Genomic DNA, 8386 nt, shown 5'->3' with positions numbered 1-8386 from the left:
AGGCCAACTAGGACCAATTTATGAAGTGTTTTGATAAAAACTACACTAACTCTTGAATATTTTTTTTGTCAAGAAATGGTTATTGACAAAAGAATCTCATATGTCAAGGAGTCAGTGGGAGCCTTAATGGTCTTGAAAGGTTTCAAGAACAAGTCTAATAAACCTTATCGATCATCACTAGCACACGAGTTGAGGTTTACAACCTATCATGTTGACATTATTTTGTTTCTGTGTTGTTTCCAACTGAGTTAATTATGCATGTGAGTTCTATGAGTTCTCATTTTGAACGCATAAAAGGCAAGGCACCTTGATCAATGAAAGGTACATTGATAGGAAAAAGGTGAGAAGCTTAACTACTTGGAAGACGTGGTGGGCAGCTTTGCTACCATAAGGCAAGAAATCAAGATTAAGAAAGTTCGGTCCATATGAGTTTGAATTTGTAGTAAACTTTGGTTTTAACAAATTCACATGGATAGAAACACATACACCGTTTAAATCTAAGTGTCATAAGATTTCCTTCTTCATGAAAATGATTGTGAGGAAATGCTTTCACTAAGAAAGATTTTAAGAAGATAGTGATTGTAAAATTGCATTCTCGAATTCGATCATGGTTACGGTATCCCTTTCCATAATTTGAATTGTGAAGTTTGGCAATTAGTCTTAATTGTTTAGACACACATATGAACAATCGAAGGCAAAGGTGTACAAGTTCAAGAAGCCTTGATAAAAGATTATCAAAGCATTAAGTATTAGAAACATGGACTTAAGAAATTCAATAGATATTGTTTTTCTGAAAGTTAAGATGTTTATGAATACATGTCGAAGCTAGTGGGAGCATAAGTGTTATGTTTTATAGTAATCATCATGACAGTGGGAGCATAAAAGTTATGATTGTATGATTATTAAGGAAAGTATTGCAAGTTGGCGATATTAATTATAGAAAACAAGAGTCATTCTTTGCAAAGTTGTAAGGATGGAATAGTTGTTTTGCTATAATTAAGGGAGACAATATTATGCTTCATTTCAAATCTAAAGGATTAGGTTGAGAAATGTTGATAAATTTAGTCAAAGGTACATAGTGTGTTCTTAAAATTTCGATTATGATTACGGAATTCCTTTTCACAATTCAAAATTTGAGAACATAGCAAATAAAACATTGTGCATCGTGTCCCATACGCTTCGGGTATAGGATCGATTGCAAATGCTTTAATGTTTGACCATTCTAAAAATTTTCCAAATGTCTAGCGCATTTAGAGGGAAAAGGGACTAGAATTGGTTTTGACCAAAATAATTAAACATCTATCAAAGGACAATCCAAAGTTCGACGAGGATTGGTTGCTTGTGAGTAGTTGGAAGCATGGTATTGACCATATTGACATTATTATGAATAGATAAGATTCTATTAAGAATGAGTTGTCAAATGGAAACCTAGATCCAAGCTTTAGGGTTTGTATGAGCACATAGGATGTCTTATGACCAAAACCCATCAAGGGCTTCAACAAAGCAGTTGGGAACTAGTGAGTGAATGGCTAGAGATACGAGAGAATTATAGAGAGAATCCGGATGAAAGGAGGTGGGAATGAGCTGCATTTTCGAGGGTTTATATAGGGTTGGAAAGCATGTACACATTGCGCACCTTTTCTGTGCATGCCACAAACTTTTTCAGTTGGGTGACATGGTTCCATGCAAAGCGTGACATGTGGTGGAAATTTGGTTGAGTGTCAGTACACATCGTGCGGACGCACACACGGATTTTTAGTTTCTTCAAAAATTCATAGCTTCTTCATACGAGCTTCATTTTCGATGTTCTTTATATCCACACGTATCTATCGACGAGATATACAACTTTTGTTTAGACTCCATCTGATAATTCTCACTTTATTTTTAAAGCTTGATTTTTAACAAACTTAGACTATTAAAGTTTGTATAAAAATAATAACTTTTTCATACAACATCCGTTCTCGACTGTCTTTATATCGACGGATAGGTATTGATGAGATCTTCAATTCTCATTCATATTTTTTTACCAACAATAGACCAATTTCAATTTCGGTTTCTAAGTCGTATACTGCTACGCTGAAACTTCGAAAATTCATAACTTCCTCATGTGAAGTCAGATTTAGGCGTTCTTTATATGCACGCTCTCGGCTTAACGATTAATATGACTTTCGTTTAGATTATTTATCTTAATTAATCTTATAATAAAAACATGTATTTATCATCATGATGATTAGTTATATAGCTCTGCATATTATCTTTCCATCCTAGTTAATCATCGTAACTCTTGTCTTTTCAAATGAGTTTCTAACTCTTTGGACTTCTCAATTGTTGTTAGTGCTCCATCTGCACTTGCTCTTCATTCAATATTCAATCTTCATCAAAGACTCATGCTCCTTCTAATGAGTTTTATACATAACAAACAATCTTATGTGTGCATGCAACCCTTATTGTTGGATCTATGTTTTATCTATTAAGCATACAAGCATTGAACACAAAAACTAGAAACCCTAAGAGGCATGTATAATTTTCTAAATTAACATAAAACTAGGGTTTATATACATACCATTATTGTTATGTAGTAATAACAATAGAATCCTTTGAAGATCTTGACTTTAAGAACACGTGCTACAAATGTAACACCTCTAATGGCTCACAAACATACCAAAGCAAGAGGATGATTATGAGAGAGAGAGGAGAGAGGAGGGAGTTGCTAAAATTTCCGCTCTTCTATGGTTTCTCAGGATGGCCGAAATCTAAAGGGGTGATGTTCCTTTTATAGTCAAGGTTGCTTAGTCCCAAAGCCGGAAACCCTAATTTTCAGCCTAGGCCTAAGCAGCCCATGTATCTCCCTTCCAAAGGCCATGGAAGAAAATCCTAAGGGTCTCCCTAATATTTTCGGCCAACCCTCCTTAGGGTGATCCAAGAACCCAAACCACAACTATTAATTAATTGCAAAATAGCCCCTAACTTTTAATTAATCTCTTTAATCCCAAAGTTAATTCCAAATTAATTTCTTATTAAATATTAGTTAAACAACATGATTTCTAATTAATATATTATTTTCATAACATATTAATAAATCATTTTATATATGATTTATTATTCCAAATAATAAATTTAACCTCTTCCTCAATTAATCATCCTGTCTAGTTGCTAGTGTGAAGACAACCCAAAAGGAATATGCTACTATCAATTCAAGTTCATATCAATTATAGTTATTGGCTTAGACACCTAATCTAATAGTTTCCCACTTGGATAAGTCTAATAATTATAGTTGCAAGTATGACTTCAAAAATTGACTAGCAAATTGTAGCTCTTAAAGCCACTGTCGAACTCTGACCTAGTCAGTAATGTGTCCTAAGATAATTGATCATATAATTATCTATTCTGTAATATATCATGTGGACAAATGACATGGAACATAATTATTCCCGTTGTCCAATAGTTTGTTTCCTGATTTCTGATATGTAATGACAAAGAACTTAATTGAACAGATAAACTCAGTCCTGGTCGGGCCCGACACATAAGTCAATACCAAATCATCGAGGGGCCTAAGATATCGCTTTTTCGGTTAGGGAAAAAGGAATAAATAAACTTCGACTTATATGTTTGCACTATTACTCATCAAATCATGCACAACAATACATTTTATAATATCAAGTTACTGATGTGTTTACGCACTATCAATACACAACCAAATCGTGAACAACAACTCATATATCATGGTTTAAAGATTATACAATATTATCGTCTCAAAATTCCCCGTGATAATTTTCATGAAGTAATTCGTTGAGCATGGGTTTAATCCAATACTTAAATCCCCATTTCAAAAGTACTCATGAATGTTGCAGCAAACCATTTCTATGTCTAAACACTTAGATAATCTACAACCCAATTCATGACAGCCTTAATTAAATACTTACTTCCAAAGTATGATTGACTATGGATATTTGAATAATCTAATTATTCGGGAAGTAAAACATGCAAAAGTGAAACACAATGATAAACAATTGACAAAAGATATTAAACAATACTTATAAACAAATCTCCATTCATTTAATCATCAAATGTTAATTACATTTACTTGTTACAAGTTCCTAAATATCTATCTAATCATTAAAACTAATATCATCCTTCAGACCTATGATCCTCACTTGCTGAATATGCTTAACCTTATTAGGACCCTTTGTGAGAGGATCCGTTGAATTCTCTTCAGATGATACCCTCTTTACAACGAAGTGTCCTTCTTCAACTCGATGTCTGATAAAATGATATTTTTTGTCGATATGCCTAGATATTCCATGATCTCTTGGTTCCTTGGTCAAGGCAATTGCTCCTTCATTATCGCAGAAAATATCCATCGACTCCTTAATGGTTGGCACAACTCCAAGATCTCCTATGAAGTTCTTCAACCATATAGATTCCTTGGACTCTTCGCTCGCAACTGTATATTCTGATTCACATGTAGAATCAGCCACGGTCTCTTGCTTGGAACTTTCCTAAGTCACTGCTAATCCATTAAGGGTAAACACCAGCCTGACTGAGAACAGAAGTTGTCTCTATCAGTCTAAAAGCTGGCGTCACTATACCAGTAACTCTTAAGTCATCACTGTTACCAAGCACAAGGACTCAGTCCTTAGTCCTTCGTAGATACTTAAGAATGCTCTTAACCACTATTCAATGAGCTTTACCCGGATTTCCGTGATATCGACTAACCATGCTCAAAGCAAAAGCTATGCCAGGGCGAGTACATATCTTAGCATACATGGTCGATCCAACGGCGGAAGCATATGGAACTCGACGCATTTCCCCTATCTCCGCATCGGTACTCGAACATTGAGTTTTACTCAGCCTGGTATTGCTATGGATAGGCAACTCTCCTTTCTTGGAATTCTCCATGCTAAAATGATTTAGCACTTTATCCAAATATATGCTTTGACTAAGTCCAATTAGTCTTCTACTCCTATTTCTCAAAATCTATATTCCCAGAATATAAGCAGCCTCTCTCAAATCCTTCATAGCGAAACACTTTCCAAGCCAGGACTTAACTTCCTACAAGGTTGGAATGTCGTTTCCTATAAGTAGTATGTCATCAACATAAAATACTAGGAATGTTACTACACTCCCACTAGCTTTGAAAAATACACAAGATTCATCTTGACTTCTAAAGAAACCAAACTCTTTGACTTTCGTATCAAAGTAAAGATTCCATCTACGAGAAGCTTGTTTCAATCCATAGACTGATTTCTAAATCATACACACTCTATTAGGTTATTTAGCATCCACAAAACCCTTTGGCTGACTCATGTAAACATCTTCAGCCAACTTTCCATTAAGGAAAGCAGTTTTAACATCCATCTGCCAAATTTCATAATCATGAAATTCAGTTATGGCTAACATAACCCTAATATATTCAATCTTATCCACTAGTGAGAAAGTCTCATCATAGTCAACCCCTGGGGTTTGAGTAAAGGCCTTCGCAACCAGTCGGGCCTTGAAAGTGCGTACCTTTCCATCCATGTCGATCTTATTCTTAAAGATCCATTTGCACTCAACTGTCTTACAAACTGGTACATTATCAACATAATTCCAAACTTGGTTGTCATACATGGACTTGATCTCGCTGTCCATTGCCTCTTTCCACTTGGAAGACTTAGGGCTTGCCATGGCTTCCTTGTAATTAGAAGGCTCATCCAAATTTACCAGTGTACTATCACTGATAAACATATCACCATCTGTAGTAATATGGAAACCATAAAACTCTGGTGTCATTCTAACTTTGTTGGAAAGTCCTAGAGGTAATCACTCGTCAATTGGTTCAATAAGAATTTCTTCCTCAGGTTGAGCACTAGTGTTCGAGGTTCCTTCATCGCTTGACTCTTGAATCTATTCAAAATCAATGGTACTCCCACTTTCCTATTTGCATATGAGCTCTCTGTCTCTCTGTCTCTCTCTCTCTCTCTCTCTCTCTCTCTCTCTCTCTTCTCTCTCTCTCTCTCTCTCTCTCTCGTGTGCTCCCCTTCATGCTACAAAGACCACGTTTTCACTAGGTCTATAGAACAAGTATCCGAAGGAATTATGTGGGTAGCCAATGAAAATACACCTCTCACTTCATGGTTCAAGCTTGTCGTGAGCCACTCGTATAACGAAAGCTTTACAACCCTAAAAGTTGATATGTGCCAACGAGGGAACCTTCCCTATCCACATATCGTAAGGTGTTTTGGCAATGTTCTTTGTTGGGACTAGGTTAAGAATATGGGCGACAGCCTCTAAGGCATACCCCTATAATGAGATTGAAAGTGAAGCTCGACTTATCATGGAACGAACCATGTCCAACAAGGTTTTATTATGCCTCTCAGCCACACCATTAAGTTGTGGTGTCCTAAGAGGTGTCAGTTGTGAAACAATTCCACATTCCTTGAGGTATCGTGGAACTCGATACTAAGATATTCACCACCTCTATCAGATCTGAGCATCTTGATCTTCCTGCCCAATTGATTCTCGACTTCATGTTTGAACTCTTTGAACTTTTCAAAGGTTTTTGACTTATGCTTGATTAAGTAGATATATCCATATCTGTTATAATCATTGGTAAAAGTCGCATAAAATCAATTTGCATCCCCTGTGGTGGATCTGAAGGGCCCACACACATCCATGTGTATGAGATCCAACAATCCTCCACCTCTTTTATAAGAACCAGTGAAAGGTGATTTAGTCATATTTCCAAGCAAACAAGATTCACATGTATCATCCGACCTTAAGTCAAATGATTCCAACACTCCATCCTTTTGGAGTTGGGCAATGTGTTTCTTATTGACATGTCCAAGAAGACAATGCCACAAGCATGCCTTTTCTAAATGATTTGACAAATCAATTTGCAACACACTATTTCCTAAATTGTATACAACCATCACAGTTTTATACACGCCATCACAATGTAATGCTTCAAAATAAAATACACCATTATAATAAGCATAAATAGAACCATTATCCTTATTAAAAGAATATCTAAAACCTTGTCTATATAAACCATGAAAAGAAATAATATTACGCATCGTTTCTGATGAATAGTAACAATTGTTCAAATCTAAAACCAAACCACTACTAAGCACTAAAGAATAAACACCAATCTTGGTAACAGGAGACGATCTCCTATTACCCATAGTTAGGTTCGTCTTCCCATGCTCTACATCCTCACATTTTTTAGTCCCTGCAAATCAGATCAAATGTGAAAATAATATCCTGTATCAAGGACCCAAGAATTAGAATGCGATGAGTTTCTAGATAGGATAGTGTAAATACCTGCTGTGGTTGGATTTATCTTGCCATCCTTTATGTATTGCAAGTACTTGGGCCAACTTCTCTTCTAATTCCCCTTGTCATGGCAGTAAAAGCAAGTAGCCTCCTTAGGATCATAGGCAGGGGAGCTTCAGAACTAGATTTGCCTTTAGGGCCATTACTTGACAACCCAACTTGAGACTTTCCCTTCCAATTCGGCTTTGAAGGAGCTTTCCTCTTCTTCCCCTTCCCTTGCCCAATGGCCAAGACGGGAACGGCATCAGCAAGAGTGGAGGGCAATACTCTTTCCCTTAATTCCACTTTCGGCGGTTCTCAACAAGATTTGGAGTTAACTCAATGTGGTTTCCTCCTTGTTCAGATGATAGGTCATAACAAACTGATCATAATAGCTAGGTAATAAGTGCAAGACTATGTTAATAGCCAATTCCTCATCGAAGTTCACATTGAGCTTCAAAAAACGATCCATATAACGTTGCAAGTGGTCCGTGACAGACTCTCCATCCTTCATCTTGTTGGTTATGAGTGACTTCACTATATCATACCTTTCTTGATTGGCTCGTTGATGGTGCTTCTCTATAAACTCCTTGCACACCTCATAAGGCCAATAGTCCTCATAGAATCTTTGCAGCTCAACAGTCATAGTAGCCACCATGATGCATGCCACTTTGGTAGCATCATTACAATGTCACCTATACTCAACTATTTCTTTAGGAGTAGATTTTGTTTCATCAATCTCGTTCAGCTCCTTTTCGAGAACATATTCCTTGTCCTTGAAGCGCAAATTCATTCGGATATTACAGATCCAATCATTAAAATTGGATCCATCAAAAGTGACCTTTGAGCATATGCTCAAGAGCGAGAAGTGTTGGATGTTTTATTGGAGGAACCAGAAGCGTTGTTGGAAGTTGACATCTGAAAAAGAAAAAAGGACAAGTTTTGGTTAGATAAGAAAATCCTCAAAATAACATCCAAATGAAATATTAATTCTAGGACCAACTAAATAATTCACAATTCAGAAGAGGGATGTCGTAATCCAATTGCAAATTATTTAAAGGTAGGTAAATGACGATTTACCAATTCCACCATG

Source organism: Lactuca saligna, chromosome 5 (genome assembly GCF_052625555.1).
Source record: "Lactuca saligna cultivar CGN05327 chromosome 5, ASM5262555v1, whole genome shotgun sequence".
NCBI lineage: Eukaryota > Viridiplantae > Streptophyta > Magnoliopsida > Asterales > Asteraceae > Lactuca > Lactuca saligna.
This window is presented reverse-complemented; position numbering follows the sequence as displayed.